Below are 17,928 nucleotides of genomic sequence, written 5' to 3' on the forward strand. Positions count from 1 at the left end.
AAAAGACAATATAGAGTTATAGGAACCCTACTGTGTGGAAGCAGTCCATTTGGCGCATCATGTCCATACTGACCCTCCAAAGATCATCTCACCCAGACCCACTCCCCTACCTTATCCCTGTAACCCCACATTTCCCACAGCTAATCCTCCTAGCCTTCAACATCCCTGAACATGCTGGGCAATTTAGCATGGCCAATCCATTTAACCTGTACGTCTTTGGACTGTGGGAGGTAACCGGAGCACCCAGAGGAAACCCACACAGACACTGGGAGAATGTGCAAACTCCACATAGATAGTCTCACCCATTCTAATGAAAGCCTTTAAAATTTCATGCGCACTTTTATTCAATTAATTTTAAAAAAGGACCAAGGAGGAAATGTTGGAGCTGAAGAAAATGATCAAGCTCACATCCTTTCATCTCTAGGCAAATATATCAGCTGCAGACCCAAGATTTTGAGAGAGGATGAGCTGTTTTAATACACGGAAGGCAATTAAACAGGAAATTTAATGATACTGTGGAATACTTAATATGAAATTTAAAATTATACTTAACTCGTATTTTAGAATTTTTAATTACAGAAGAAAACAGAAGCTGAAATTTATTTCAGAAAGTATTTTGATAGAATTATGGGAACTCACTGACCAAACTGTAAATTTAGATAGATAAAATCCACAGTACATAAGAACACTAGAATTCATAACTGGAAAACCAGATATGACCAGCATGATGAAAATAGAATAACAAGATGTGCAAATAGCAGTGCATACAGAAATAAAGCAACAGATCTCTTCCACCTATTGAAAATTGATTTTGTTTTATTCATTCACAGGCAGAGGGCATTGATGGCCTGGCCTGCAATTATTGCCCAGAGGGCAGTTAAAAGTCAACCACATTGCTGTCGGTCTGGAGTGACATGGAGGCCAGACCAAGTAAGAATCCATACAGTGTTGAAACAGGCCATTTTGACCCAACAAGTCCATACCAACTCTCCAAACAGTAACCCACTCGACCCATTGCCCCACATTTAGCACAGCCAATTCACCTGACCTTGACTGTAAGAGGAAACTGGAGTACCAGAGGAAACCCCACACAGACACGGGGATAATGTGCAAACTCTACACAGACAGTTGCCCGAGGCAGGAATTGAACCCAGGTTCCTGGTGCTGTAAGACAGCAGTGCTAACCACTGAGACACTATGACAGCTCCCTTCCCTAAAAGACATTGGTGATCCAGGTAGATTTTTCCAACAAAAAAATGATGATTATCATTAGACTCATATTGAATTCAAATTCCACCATCTGCTGTGGCAGGATTCAAACCTGGCTCCCCAAGACATAACCTGGGACTCGAGGTTAACAGTCCACTAATAATATCACTAGGCCATGATCAGACAGGAGAGCCTGTTCTCAAAATCTCATGGAATGTGCAGCACCACTTAAATGCAATTCTTCACAAGCTGCGAGGTTTGTGCACGTTCACTGGAGCCAAATACCTACTGAAGTTACAACATGACTATTTACATAACAAATAGCAGAAGAAGCATGCAGTAGACAAGGCTAAGCAATCTCATCATCGACAGATCAGGCTGAAGCTCTGCAGTTCTGTCCAGATATAAATCGTGAAGGACAATTAACCTGACAGAAGGTGGAGGCTCACAAACACCCTCATCTTCAACAATGGAGGAGCCCAACACATTAGTACAAAAGGCAAGGCTGAAGCATTTGCATCCATTTTCAGCCATATGTGCCAAATGGATGATCCCTCACAGCCTCATCCAGAGATCACCAGCATCACAAATCCAAGGCTTGGGCCTATTTGATTCACTCCAAGTGATATCAAGAGAAAAGTGAAAGCACTGGCAATTGTAGAGGTTATGTGCCCCAACAGGACTCTGGCAATTGTAATGATGGATTTTGCCACAGAACTAGATACATCCCTAGCCAAGATGTGCCAATATCGCAAAAATATTAGCATTCACCTGACAATGTCTAAACAGAGGACAATCCAACCCAGTCAATTACCATGATATCAGTCTACTTTACAGAGGGGGTCATCAACAGCATTATCAAGCTGCAGATTACGCTGCTCACTGATGCACTGTTTGGAATTTATCAGGGCAACTTGGCTCATGATCTCAACAAAGTGTTGTTCCAAACATGGACAGAATAAGTGAACTCCAGAGATGACTGCCCTTGACATCAAGGCCACATTTGATGGAGTGAGGCATCAAGGGACCCCAGCAAAACTGAAGTCAATGGGAAGTGAGGACATATGTGGGCTTAGCATTTAGGAGGCTGCTCCTGCCAGAGAGTCTGGGGTCACGGCTTCTTGGCTCTGATGGAGTTTTGTCTCTCCCAGAGGAATAATTGGAGTCATACACAACACAAAGGAAGATAGAGTTAGTTGTCAGTGGTCAGTCATTTCAGTCAGATGGACATCACTGCAAGAGTTGCTCAAGGTAGTGCACATGGCTGAAACATTTTCAGCTGCTTCATTAATGGCCGTTCCTTCATTCAGAGGTCAGAAGTGGGGATATTCACTGAGAATTGCACAGTGTTCAGCACCATTTACAACTCCTCAGACGTTAATGTGCATGAGCAGCAAAATATGTTAAACATCAGGCTTGGGCTGATTAATGGCAAGTAAGACTTGTGTCATACAAATGTGAGCCAATTACAAGAGGGAATCAAACTATTACCCTTTGACATTGATTGGCGTTACCATCGCTGAATCTCCCACTTTCAACAGCCTTGGAGTTATCACTGACCAGGCATACAAGTAATACAAAAGGTGGGAATTCTGTGGCAAGAAACTTATCTCCCCAAAGCATGTCCACCATCTACAAGGCACAAGTCAGGAGTATGAGGAATACACACAGAGACATCAAATACAAGTGTAGAATTAGTCCCTTCGCATCTGCTCCAACCTTCATTATGATCATGACTGATCATCTAACTCAATAGCCTGTTCCCGTTTCTTCCCTCTATCCTTTGAAGCCTTTAGCCCCTGAGTGCTACATCCAATTATTACTTGAAACCACTCAATGTTTTTAGCCTCAAGTACTTTATTTGGTCGCGAATTCCATAGGCTCACCACTCTCTGGGTGAACATGTTTCTTGCCTGGATGAGTGCAGCTCCAACAACACTCAAGAAGCTTGACAGCATTCAAGCCAAAGCAGTCTGTTTCATTGGTACTCCATCCACTATGTTCCATGTTCAATCCCTTCTTCGCCAAGTGCCATCAATATTCACCTTCTACACAGTGCACAATAGCAAATCACCAAGCTTCCTATGACAGCACCTTCCAAAGCAGTGACCTCTACAGCCTCAAAGGACACTTGTGGGACTTTGGGTGTCACTGACTGGGCCAGCAATTACTGCCCATCCCTAACTGCCCTTGAGAAGGTGGTGTTGAGTTGTCTTCTTAAACCACCGCAGCCCATGTCCTTCAAGGAGACTCATAGTGCTATTGGAGAGGGGATGCTAGGATTATGACCCAGCAAGACTAAAGGAACACCAATGTGTTTTCAAGTCAAGATGCTGAGGGGCTTAGGGAGGAACAGAGAAGAAGAACAGAGAACATTAGCTTCACAAGAAGCACTGAAGAGGTCACCAAGACAGGGGATGGAATGTCCACAAACCAACTTTTCAGCGCAGCAAACATACCCACAACTACGGCTACAGAATACTATCGCACTGGAACATGCTGTTCCAACCGCCATATCTGTGCCAACCACAATGCCATCTAATTCTATCTGCTTGGTCTATCCCTTTATTCTCTGTCTGTTCATGTGCCTGTCTAAATGCCTCAGTCTTCACAGCTGATGCTATCACCTTGAATGGCAGCACATACTAAACACCTGCCATCCTCTGTGTAAAATCTTGCCTTGCAAATATCATGTAAACTCTTCCCCTTTCACCTTAAACCCATGTCCCCTAGTATTTGACATTTCCACCTTCCCACAATTCCACTCTCATAATTTTAACCCTGACTCTATCAGGTCACCATTCAGCCTCTGACACTCCCGTGAATGCAATCCAAGTTTTGTCCAAACTCTCCTTACAGCTAGAACATAGAACATAGAACATAGAAAAATACAGCGCAGTACAGGCCCTTCGGCCCTCAATGTTGCGCCGACCGAATCCTACCTAACCTACACTAGCCCAATAACTTCCAAATGCCTATCCAATGCCCGCTTAAATGACCATAAAGAGGGAGAGTTCACCACTGCTACTGGCAGGGCATTCCATGAACTCACAACCCGCTGTGTAAAGAATCTACCCCTAACATCTGTCCTATACCTTCCACCCCTTAATTTAAAGCTGTGTCCCCTTGTAACAGCTGACTCCATTAGCGGTAAAAGGTTCTCAGTGTCTACCCTATCTAAACCCCTAATCATCTTGTACACCTCTATCAAATCTCCCCTAAACCTTCTTTTCTCCAATGAGAACAGCCCCAAGTGCCTCAGTCTTTCCTCATATGATTTTCCTACCATACCAGGCAACATCCTGGTAAACCTCCTCTGCACTCGTTCCGATGCCTCCACATCCTTCCTATAGTATGGCGACCAAAACTGCACACAATACTCCAGATGAGGCCGCACCAGAGTCTTATACAACTGCTAATACCCTACAATCCAGGCAACATCCTAATATACCCCTTTTGCACCCTCTCCAAAGCCTCCACATTCTTCCTATAACATGGCAATCACAACTACACACAATATGCCAAATGTGACCTAACTTTTCATACAACTGCAACATAGAGTCATAGAGATGCACAGCACAGAAACAGACCCTTTGGTTCAGCTTGTCCATGCTGACCAGATTTCCTAAATTAATCAAGTCCCATTTGCCAGCACCCGACCCATATCCCTCCAAACCCTTCCTTCATATGCCCACCCAACTGCCTCTTGAATGTTGTAATTGTACCAGCCTCCACCACTTCCTCTGGCAGCTCATTCCATGCACGTACCACCCACTGTGTGAAAAAGGGACCAAAGTGACAAATTTTAATTCATTCCCCTTTCACCCCAAACCTATGCTCTCTAGTTCTAGACTCCCCCACTCCAGGAAAAGACTTTGTCTATTTACCTATCTGTGCCCCTCATGATTTTATAAACCTCTATAAGGTCACCCTTCAGCCCCCAACACTCCAAGGAAAACAGACCCAGCCTATTCAGCCTCTCTCTAAAGCTCAAAACTTCCAGCCCTGGCAACATCCTTATAAATCTTTTCTGAACCCTTTCAAGTTTCACAACATCCTTCCTAAAGGAAGGAGACCAGAATTGAATGCAGTATTCCAAAAGTCCTGTACAGCTGCATCATGACCTCCCAACGCCTGTACTCAATGCCCTGACCAATAAAGGAAAGCATACCAAATGCCTTCTTCACTATCCTCTCTAACTGCAACTCCACTTTCAAGAAGCTATGAACCTGCACTCCAAGGTCTCTGTTCAGTAACACTCCCCAGGACCTTACCATTAAGTGTATAAGTCCTGCTAAGATTTGCTTTTCTAAAAGGCAGCACATCACACTTATCTAAATTAAACTCCATCTGCCACTTCTCAGCCCATTGGCCCATCTAATCAAGATCCCTTTTGTAATCTGAGGTAACCTTCTTCGCTGTGCATTACACCTCCAATTTTGGTATCATCTGCAAACTTACTACTTATACCTCCTATGTTCACATCCAAATCATGAATTGCCAACTTTTATACTCAATGCACTGCCTGATTAGATTAGATTCCCTACAATGTGGAAACAGGCCCTTCGGCCCAACCAGTTCACATGGACCCTCCGAAGAGTAACCCACCCAGACCCATTCCCCTCTGAATAATGCACATAATACTATGGGCAATTTAGCATGGCCAATTCACCTGTCCTGCACATCTTTGAATTGTGGGAGGAAACCAGAGCACCCGGAGGAAACCCATACAGACAGGGGGAAAATGTGCAAACTCCACACAGACCATCACCTGAGGCTGGAATCAAACCTAGGACCCTGGTGCTGTGAGGTAGCAGTGCTAACCACTGGGCCACTGTGCCATGAAGGCAAGTATGCTGTACTCCTTCTTTACTACCTTATCCATGTGGTGCAAATTTCAGGGAACTGTGGACTTGTACTCCTAGATCCTTCTGTATATCACCACTCCATGGGTTCTGCCATTTCCAGTATACTTTCCTCATGTATTTGACCTCCCAAAATGCATCACCTCACACTTGCCAGGATTAACTCCATCAGCCATTTCTCCACCCAATTTTCTAACTGACGTATATCCTGCTGTACTCTTTGACAACCTTCCTTCTGATCCGGAACTCTAACAATTTTCATGTCATCAGATCACCTCCATTTTTTCCAAATTATTAATACATATTACAAACAGAAGTCCCAGCAATGATCCTTGCAGAATACTATGGTCACAGACTTCCAGTCAGGAAAAAAAACTCCTCCATGATTATCCTCTGTCTCCTTTGACCAAGCCAATTTTGTATGCAACTAACCAACTCATAGTGAATCCCATGTGACTAATCCTATGGCCCAGCCTACCATGAGGGTGCTTGTAAAATGCTTTAGTAAAGTCTATGTAGACCACACCCATTGTACTACCCTCAGCAAATATCTATGTCACTTTCTCACTAAAGTTAATCAATTTTGTAAGACCTCATCCACACAAATGCAAACATCGTAAGTCCATTCTTTTCCAAATGCAAGGAAATCCTGTCCCTAAGAATCTTCTTCAATAATTTTGCTACCATTGATTTAAGGTTCACTAGCCTATAATTCCCTGGATTATCCCTGTCGTCTGTCTTGACTAAAGGAATGAGATTGGCTATTCTCCGGTCTTCTGGGAGCTCGCTTGTGGCTAAAGAGGATGTAAAAATCTCTGTCAAGGCCCCAGCAATCTCCTGCTTTGCTTCCTTCAGTATCCTCAGTTATATCCTGTCAGGCCCTACCTAAATGTTTTTCAACACCTTCTCCTTCTTAATACCAACACGCCCAAGAATATCAACATAGTCCTCCCTAATCTTAACATCAGGTTCTTCTCCTCGGTGAACACCAATGTGAGGGATTCATTAGGGACCTCATCCACTTCTGGCTCCACTCATAAATTCTCTATGTCCTTGACGGGACCTACCCTTTCCTTGGTACTCTCTTGCTTCGAATATCATACTCAATGCCTTAGGATTCTCCTTAATCCTATTTGCCAAGGACATTTCATGGCCCCTTTTAGCCCTCCTAATTCTTTGTTTAAGTTCTTTCCTCCATCCTTTAGATTCAACAAGGACCTTGTCTGATTTCAGTTTCATAAACCTTACACATACTTTCTTTCTCTTTTTGACTACAATTTCAAATATCTCTTGTTATCTAGGGTTCCTAAACCTTGCCATAGTTATGCTTCATCTTCAGAAGAACATGACGGTCCTGACCTCTGATTGACTGGGCTTTCAAAGACTCCCATGTGTCAGATGTGGATTTACCCTCAAACAGCCACTCACAATCCAATTTCTTCAGTTCTTGCCTAATACTGCTGTAATTAGCCTTCTGGCCCGCAACAATTTAGTACTTTCATCTCAGGACCAGTCTTATCTTTATCCATAACTATCTTAAAACTCATGGAATTATGACCACTGTTCCCAAAACTCTCCTCCACTGAAACTTTGATCACCTGGCTAGGTTCAATCCCCAATACTGTACAAGGTCCAGTATGGTTCTTTCCAAGTTGGACGATCTACATACTGTATCAAGAAACTCTCCTGGATGCACCTAACCAATTCTGTCCCATCTAAGCCCGTGACCAAGGGAGTCCCAGACAATATTGACAAAGTTACAATCACCCACTACAGCAACAACTCTAATGTCTTTTAGGGAAGGAAACTGCCAACACTATTTGGTGTGACCTATCTGTGACTCCAAACCCACTCCAATGTGGTTGACTCTTAACTACCCTCTGGACAACTAGGGATGGGCAACAAATTATGGTCTAGCCAGCAATATCCTCATCCTGTGAATGAATAAAAAGACTCGCAGGTGACGGTGTTCCCATGTATCTGCTGCCATTATCCCTTTAGATGGAAGTGGTCATGGGACTGAAGTGTGCTATCAAAGGAGTGCAGGTGAATTTCTGCAGTGCATCTTGTAGATACCATGCACTGCTGCTAATGAGCACCAGTGGCAGAGTGACAATGTTTTTGGGCATGGTGCGAATCAAGCTGGCTGCTTGGTCCTGGATGGCGTCAGGCTTCTGAAGTTGTTGTTGGAGCTGCCCTCTTCTAGGCAAGTGGAGACTATTCCATCACATTCCTAACTTATGCCTTCTGGGCTTTGGAGAATCTGGCAATGAGTTACTCACCACAGTATTCCAGGCCTCTGACTTCTGGTGGAGCCATTGTATTTAAATGGCAAGTCTTGTTCAATTTCTGGTCAACGGTTACTCCCAGGATGTTGAAAGTGGGCAATTCAGTGATGGTAATAATAATGATGGTTAGATGGTGTTTTATTGGAGGTGGGCATTGCTTGGCACTTGTGAGTTGCAAATGCTACCACTTGCCAATTTTCAACCCAGAAACGTATGGCAATATCAGAACATGCAGACTTCCTTCCAAGCCACACACATCATCCCGACTTAGAACTATATCACCATTCCTTCATATAGCTGGTTCATGCTTTTGCGAATCTCTCCAACACTGCCCGGCTTGCAAAACTTGCAAGAAGGCAACTCCACAATACTTTCTCCAGGTAATATGGAAAGGGCAATAAATATTGGCCCAGCCAGTGATGTACACATCAGTGAACAGTTTTTAAAAATACACATTGTGATGCTTTCACACCCTTCCTAAAGCGAAAAAGGAATTGGGTATGACATTCCAGTTGAGCCAAATATTTCAACAAGTTTTCGTCTATTTTTGCTTTGTTCACTAAACTCCAAACCTGACCTACAAACATGGACTCACATCCCTCTGCTCTCGCAATCCCTTTGAAATTGCACCTTTCATTTTGTACTTCCTCTGATTTTTCCTTTCAAAAAAAAAGTATTAAGGTTTTCTGTTAAATTTCATCAGTCACACGGCTACTCATTCCACCAACTCAAGTCCATCACTCCTTGCCTCAGTTCACAATATTCCCCATCTTTGTGACACAGCTTATCACTAAGTGATGGCCCCTTCTGGAACTGGAACATGTTATTGTTGGTGTGATGAAAGTTTACCAAAGGAACTTCCATCTACGTATAACATTGTGCCTTCAGAAGACATCTCAAAGCACAATATAGCCAATGAGCTGTTTCTTAGCAGAGATAAGCTTTACCATTGAGGCAAAAATGGCTGCCAAATCACATATAGGATGACAGCGATGAGCCAATATGTCTGTGATAACTGATAACAAATGTGAGCCCTCCTTTTTTGTCTAGCACCTATCAGGTCAGATACAAGAAAACTAAAGTTCAAAGATAGCAACACATTATTCCACCTGAAAAAAGGATGCAGATTGGTTCGTGCATCAGTTCTGATTGATTATTTGATTGATTATCATTGTCATTGAAGAGGCAGCGTGGAACCAATATCTCCCATCCTTTTGTTTAATTCTAAATAGGTATAATGGGCATGTTTTTTCTCCTGCAGTGCACAAGTCCCAGTGAATGAATGTATCTAGCTTCTTGTCACAAAGGTTCATAATCTACTATTTGAGAAAACAGGGCTTAAAGTGGAGGAACATGGATTTTAGATTTTTTTTTGTTTTTAAACAGAAGGTCAGAACGTCATTTGGAATACAGAGTTCAAAAGAATATTTACAATAAGTCACCTCGGGAAATGTTTGCTAAAAGGTGTTTGAGTTTTACAAGCACAGCGAGAGAGAAAAAAAGGCACCCGAAGCAGCTTTAATCAGAGGTGAAAGGCCCAGAACAGCAGAGGTGTTATTATTAACAATCCCCAAGCAGTCAGAGCTCAGGAGAATTCCCGAGTCAGTGAGATGCTAGCTCCAAAAACAGGAGGCTGCGTCTATTCTCAAAGGGGAAGACTACAAGACTGTTGAAGACACTGGTTAGACAACTCACATTAAGCAATAGTGAACTGAGCTAGCAGTTTGTTTGAAGGGTTTCAGGAAATGACATGCACTTCAGAAAATAGCAATGAGTGATTGTGAAGCAACATGGCAACAGTAAGCAGATTATAACTGAGCAAGAAGCTTTAATGTGGAGACATGGGTGACTCTTATTGGGGTTGAGTGCCTGTAGGATCAACTAGAATAAAAGGAATGAACCTTTCTGTCTAATGACAGTAATGAGATTATTTCAATACTTCTTGTGTAGTTTCTGTTTTTGTTTTGTTTCAAATAACTTCTATGTTCTTCTGTTAAAAGGGTATTGGCAGATTCTTGTGAAAGTCTTTGGTGATTAATCTCCACATTAAATGAAAAGGAAAATAAACTTATGGTCTATCAAGCAAGATTTCACTCTCGGATTTGACTTGCCCAGTATTATCATCACAAATTAGCCATACTGCAAGCATAACTGATAATCTTAGATTATAATTTTAAATTCATACATACAGGGACTTCTCCACTGCAGAAAGACAATATGTTTCCAGCTGTGGGCCCTTTCATGTATTTGAAATAACTGCACAGAGGCCAGTGTCCTATCACCAAGTCACTCCTTATTTACATGTACACAGCTAGTTCTGAGTGAGCAGAATCTTTGAACCGCCTGTTAATCTCGGTCAGCCAGGGATCCCGGACTGGCCCAGGTTAACAAATCCAATCAAGGATCACATTGTCAATGAGCTCAACCAGGTCCTTGTTCCAATCACATAAATTATAAACAAAGCCATGAGAAGAAACAGTGTCAAGATGCATACTCCACTGCAACACTTCAATCAATCAGCGCCAACCTCCAAACTAATCAGTAATTTCTCCTTCAGGACACAGATTGTTGATTTTGTTTGAAATTAATATCCTTGAGTGTCCAAGAGCATAAGACAAACATCTTCAACAACGTATTTCTTTTCTCAACAATAGTCAAGCTCTGTACTATCAAGTAACTAAATGTCCTGCAAGTCACCTGCTCTTCTTACTATAGTGCCACTATATCTTTTACACCTCCCAAACAAAATTACTTTACAGCCTCAGTTGAAAGCAAGGCGTCTGACAAAGCATGCTGCTCTAATACAACACTGAGAGGTCAGAGCAGAAGCAGATAGTTTAAGAGGCTGTACCATTAGCAGAATCAGTGGAGTCATTTTAATGTAGGAACCTCAAAGTGTGAATGCTGTGCTATAGCTGGTACAGCAATATTGTCCCTACACTTTTGACAAGATGGCGTGCATAATACAAATTCAGAAAATATTAATCTCATGAGATTTGAGATTGTCCCATTTTAAGAATCTCAACAGATTCAGAGATTCTTCTGGTTTGACTTTACCACCTTTCAAATAAAGTACTGGTAACTTGAAAGATATGTAAATTAGGAGGTATAAATAAATTGTTTAGAAACTCATGGAGTGAATGAAGAATGTTCATGGTACTGGATAAGCTGTTCTACCTCATATTATTAAGTTTGATTTGCAGCACAAACTCAGTGTGTGTCACTAAGGTTACAGGGAATCATGGTGTCTGTTGTCATAAAGTGCTTGTATTTAAGGTTGCATGACTTGCATCGATCTGATCACCAAACATTCCAAGTTGCATCTATACAGAAACATTTCTACAAGCATTCAACTGCCTCCACATAATTGAAACACAATAAATTTTGTGCACAGACTGAAAATCCAGAGATGATTCATTTTAACCCACCGTAAATCTCCTGTCCTTTGAGCAGCACTTTTTATTTGGCTGAACAAGAGCTTCAAAACGTGATTTCAGGGACAATTTTAACTCAGGCTTGACAAGCCTTTGACCGATTAAAAAGCAGCAGGAAACCCAAATGATGCTAAACATGTTGTCTACATCCCTAGAGATAGACATTCACACATAATGTGTTGGCTGTCAATGTTCAAAGATAGAACACCCCACTCAAGTTGTTTAGATATACATAGAGGGCCTTCAGCTGGGTAAAAACGCAAGACTCCCATCTGACTCAGCCGTGCTCCTTTGGCATTCATTGCATTTAGATCACCCCTGACTAGGAATGGAGCAACGTGTTCTAATTGATCTCCTGTTCCACTCACCAAAGTGAATTAGTTTCCCTTGTTGTTCCTTAACAATTATACAAATCATGTTTTTAAATTTAAAATGCAGTCAATTAGATTAGAAAGCTTAGTTCCCGAGTGAAATCACTCATTTGGATATGATGAACAATGTTTTGTTGAATTAAGAGGGATCAAAAATTCTCTGTAAAGCTGATTAAGTATAAAGCTGAAAATGTGTTGCTGGTTAAAGCACAGCAGGTTAGGCAGCATCCAAGGAACAGGAAATTCGACGTTTCGGGCCAGAGCCCTTCATCAGATTAAGTATAAAACCAATATGACAGAAGACAGCTATACTTGAAGTCAAAACAATGTTTACCAAGAACTGTAGTGAATACACAGGCTAAATCTCTAAGTGGATGAAGAATTAAGGGAATTGGGTGGAGCAGGGTTGGACAACATACTTTGTTTGATAAGCCATCTGGTTGAATTTCAAATAGCAAATGTTTGAATTAACTGCTCGACCTTGCAGAGTGGATGGCAGGCATCTCTCTGCAGGATAAAGAAAAACTGGACAAGGGGCTTTCAAATTATTGCATACAAAAAGCTCAGCACCATCCAGGACAAAGTCAATCAATATATTTCACTAAGAACCTATCCATTAGCTCAAACAATCACTCCCTCCATTATCATGTACGCAATGTACATGATACAGAGGAATAAGTACATGTCCTGTCCTTGATAATCAAGGCCTCTTTTGACTGGATGGGACATCAAGGGGCCTTTGCAAATCTGGAGTCAGTGGGAATCAGGTGGAAGTCTTTCCTGGCACAAAGGAAGATAGGAAGATAGGAATAGGAGTAGTCATTAAACCCCTCAAGCCTGTCCCATCATGGCTGATCTGTGGCCAAATTCCAGATCCCTGCCTTTGAGCATATCCTTTAACACACTTGCTTAACAAAAATTTTTCCAATTCAGATTTATAATTCACAACTGATTGAGCATTAACTGCTGCTTGTGGAAGACAGCTACAAATCTCTACCACTCTTTGAGCATACAAGTGCTTCCTAACATCTCTCCTGAGTGATCTATCCTTAATGTTTTGGTCTGTGCTCCTGAGATCTAGAATCTCCAAATAGTGAAAGTACTTTATCTTTATTGAAATAATCTTTTACTGCTAATACCTTGAAGGCTTTAATATTTGTGGAGGTTAGTCATCTCACCTTGAGAACATCTTTACAAGGTTCCTTAAGGTAGTGTCTTTGGCCCAATCTTCTTCAGTTGCTTCATCAATGACCTTCCCTCCAGAAGTAGGAATGTTTGCTGATGGCTCCATAATATTCATCACAATTCATGACTCCTCAGATACTAAAATAGTCCATGTCTGACTGCAGCAAGACTTGGACAATATTGCTGACAAGTGGCAAGGAACATTCCTGCTGCACAAGTGTCAGGTAATGATCATCGCCAAAAAGAGATAATTTTACGTTGACATTCAATGGCATTACCATCAGTGAATCACCCACTATCAACATCCTGGTTGTTATCATTGACCAGAAACTTACTGGACTCGCGATATAGGTAGCTATTTGAGCAGGTTGGAGGCTACAAATCCTGCAGCTGACAGTTCACCTCCTGACTCCTCAGAGTCTACTCAACATCAACAAGGCACAAGTCAGGAGTGTGATGAAATGCTTCTTACTTGCCTGGAAGAGTGCTAGGGAAAACCTGTTCCAAGGTAATGGCACTGGCAAGGTAGGCAGCATCCTGAACCTGTCTGCTCTAGACCTGCTGCTTCCTTCCTTCCTCTTCACCCTTCTCGTCTGCTTTCTTTTACTTTTTCTTCTTTTCTTCATCTTCTTCCGGAGAAGGCGACACCTTGGAAGAGGGCAGCCGGAGCAGGTCTCCTGCTGAGGCGGCAGTGGCCTAGCCTAGCGGCGGAGCCAGGGACCCCTGGTTGCGGAAGGCTCAGAGATTGGACTCCGGCATTGGTGAGGCAGCAGCTGCAGTGTGGTCTCTGCCCGGAGGTGGGGGAGACTTGGTGAGGGAAACAACAGTGGAGTCAGGGACTCCTGGCTGTGATCACGGTAGGCTCCAAGCGGGAACTCCTGGTTATCGACAAGGTGACAGCAGCAGAGTCCAGATCACCAGGGCAAGCGTGAGTTCAGCATCAGCATCAGTGATATTGGCCCAGCGATGAAGAGTTGGCACCTGAAGAGTGGTTACTCTTACATTGGTGGGTCCAGTGCAGGTTGGCAGTGAGGTGGTGAAGGTGGCACAGGTAAGCCGGTTCGGGACTCAGGATCTATGGTGGATGTGGTGGGATGAAGATTGACTTTCTATCAGCTATATCCTTTTATCCATTTTATTCTTAAACAATTCAAAACGGTGCTGGAATTTGGCGACAGTTGAAGCTTTTTATTGTATTTTATTGTACTCTTCACTGTGAAATACAAGTGACAATAACTCATTCAATTTGATTCAATTCAACAGCACTCAAGCAATTTTACACCTTATGGGATATAAAAACTTGCTTATTCAAATTCATTCACTAACTCCACCAGCAATGCTCAGTAGCAACAGGGTGTATCATCGACAGGATGCACAGCAGAAATTTTGCAATGCTCCTACGACAGCACCTTCCAAAGTTACAATTGTCTCAATGGACAAGGCCAGCAAATACATGGGAGCACCACCATCTGTAGGTTCCCCTTCAAGCTACGTATCACTCTGATTTGGAAATACATCACCGTTCCTTCACTATCGCTGGGTCAAAATCCTGGAACTCCCTCCACTGCAGTATTTTGGGTTTCCCTCCAGCGTGTGGGCTACAGCGGTTCAAGAAGGCAGCTCACCACCACCTCCTCAACAGCAACTAGGAGTGGACAATAAATGCTGGCCCAGCCCTGATCAGAAAAATAATCACTGAGATTTCTTTGGCTGCATTTTCCCTCAATATCAACCACCAGTTTTCCCCATCGAAAATTCACTGGCGCCTTCTCAAAGCCAACTACGTATCGTCAGTAAATTATGTCCTGAGAGTTAATTTTCGAAGAAGACCACCTGTTAATGGTCTGGAAACAACATCGCGGACAGCGGGCACAAAATACATCGCTCACTGAACTCTTAAAAGATGGATAACCTCTTGGCATCTGGGATAGAAATCAATGGAAAATTGAAAATGAGGGTTCTTGCCACATTAGACAGTAAGGTCCCTCGGAAATATCCAAATGATTCTATCACAACTTAACTGGTAACAATGTCATTTCCGGCCCAGAAGATTAGTGGTTAAAATCCCACTCCACAGACTTGAGCACAAGAATCAAGGTTGATAATGCAATGCAGTACTGAAGGAAAGGAGCGCTGTCAAAGGTGCTGACCCTTCCGAGATATTGTACCAAGGCCCTGTCTACCGTCTCAAGTGTATGTGAAAGATCTAATGGCAGTAGGTTGAAAAACAGCAGAATAGCTACACCCATTGTCCTGATAAATATTTGTCCCTGAATTAATACCACTAAAACAGACCTCTGGACATCATCTTATAGCTGTTTGCAGGAGTTTGATGAGCAGAAACTGGCAATTGTATTTTCTACATTGCAACAGTGAACAGCTCAGTGATACTTCACCACCTCTGAAGCTGTGGGATGCTCTGAGACTGCGAAAGGTGTTACTATAAGAATTTTGATCTTAAGAAAACTGATTATATAGACATTTGAACATTTTAAGCTATATCAACTCATTGATTGGCTGCTCAAAGATCAAATATATATTCCATTACTTTTCCTGTATTTCATCTTAATGTAAGCTATGAGCAACTTAGTAAAATTTCCCTCATGCTGTTGGGTGAATGCAGCTGAAGTTTCTTTGATCTTTCTGCTTTGGAAACGCATATATCTCATGTTCCTAAATGATATTACAGTGCATACTGTACTGGTGTCAAAGCTGGCATCCATCAAAGCCAAAAAAAACTATGAAAGGCCTTTTTAACCTGAAAGTCAACTATTGTCCAGAGCCCACATTCACAAAATCATATGGTGGTGCATGTTTTCAAAATCATTGCCTGGGTGATAATGTGTCATTTTAAAATCAATGGAATGAACCGGGAAGGCACTACAACAGGATGGGTGACCTGCACTGCCAGCTCACCACCCAGCCATTGAAATTAGAAACATACCCCACAGTGCGGAACGCAGAAATTGCTTTGGAATTATTGGCAGCTGTGGTACTCAGCTTTTTTGTGTTATACCTCGACACAAATACAGGTTCAGATTCTGCAACAAGAAAAAGAAATCACAAGAATCACACGAAGTACATCAATACACATTCCAAGTTATCCTGTCCTTTATTAAGTAGAACAAGTGCCAGCTATCTGAGCTTTTCACAGCATCGATCCAGACAAGGGCATCTACTGATCCAGCAAGAAGGTAACAGAAATCCTCTGATTCACAGAAACAAGAAGCAGACAGAACCTGCTGATTCAACTGCTAAGTCTGGTGACTCATTGGCAGATAAGCATCTGGTTTTAAACCAGCCAACCCTTTGGCTGAAAAATTAACCAATTAAGATAGGTGGAAAATTCAAGGTAAAAGCTATTATGATATTGGTGTCTGGATGACAGTCTAATCTGATGAACTTATATATTCATGTACAAACAATTCGAACACCTATATGCATGGGCTATTTTTATAACATAACCACAAGGGATACAGATTACTGCAGTCACATCTTTAAGCATTTGTAGGAAATTTTATTTAAATAAAAAGGGCAAACCATATCTCAAAACATTTCTCTCTCCCTATTTTTCCATAATCATTGTAAAACCCCTGAAATTATGTTTCCAATGTAATTGTAGTTTAGAATAAATCTTTGCTGCTCCTCGCACAGAACACTTTAATGGATAGAATTTCTATAATCCCTACAGTGTGGAAACAGGCCATTTGGCCCAACAAGCCTACACTGACCTTCCCAGACCCATTCCCCTACCCTATTACTCTACAGTTCCGCTGACTAATGAAGCTAACTTACATATCCCTGAATACTATGGGTAATTTAGCTTAGCTCTTAAGCTGTGTTTCTTGCTGAATTGCTCACTATACCAAATGATACCAAGTTCCCATATTCCATTTGCGTAGTAAAAGAAAAATCACAGCACAGTGTGACACAGAGTTATGTCATCATGTTCCTGTCCATTCACTTGTCAATGAGAATATAAGAACTACAAGCAAGAGTAGGCAATTTAGCCTTTCGAGCCTGCTCTATCATATAATACCTTTGGCTCATGGTAAGTTCAGTAGAAATACAAGTTCTTTCTTCCTGGAAATTGGGAATCATAGTTCAGTGCTCGCAGCTCTCTCTTTGAGTCTTCGCTGAATGTCTTGGCTCAAGGACTCTCATGGTTGAGCATCAAAAGAATCAAAGGAATCATACACATGGTCAAAACGACTTCTGATGTTTTGCAGTCTGGCAACAGATTTTTTTAAAACCCCTGCTTTCAAATCCCAATATGAACTCAACTGGTTCTGTAACCTCTTCTAATCCTATAATCCTCTCGTGATATTTGTTCCTTCAATGCTGGCCTCTTGAGTTTTCCAAATTTCCTTTATTCCACCATAAGCTGCTGACTTTTTAGCTGTCTTGGTCCCACATTCTGGAATCTCCTCCTAAACCATTCTACCTCACTACTATTCTGGGATTCGCCTTAGAAACTCTCTTCTTGATCAAGTTTTTGGGTCACCTACCCTAGCATTTGTGTTGTTCATGTCAAATTTTGTTTGTTTGTGCATTAAAACACTAAAGATGTTCATTA

The sequence above is a fragment of the Hemiscyllium ocellatum genome, chromosome 5 (assembly GCF_020745735.1).
Source record: "Hemiscyllium ocellatum isolate sHemOce1 chromosome 5, sHemOce1.pat.X.cur, whole genome shotgun sequence".
In the NCBI taxonomy this organism is placed as follows: Eukaryota; Metazoa; Chordata; class Chondrichthyes; order Orectolobiformes; family Hemiscylliidae; genus Hemiscyllium; species Hemiscyllium ocellatum.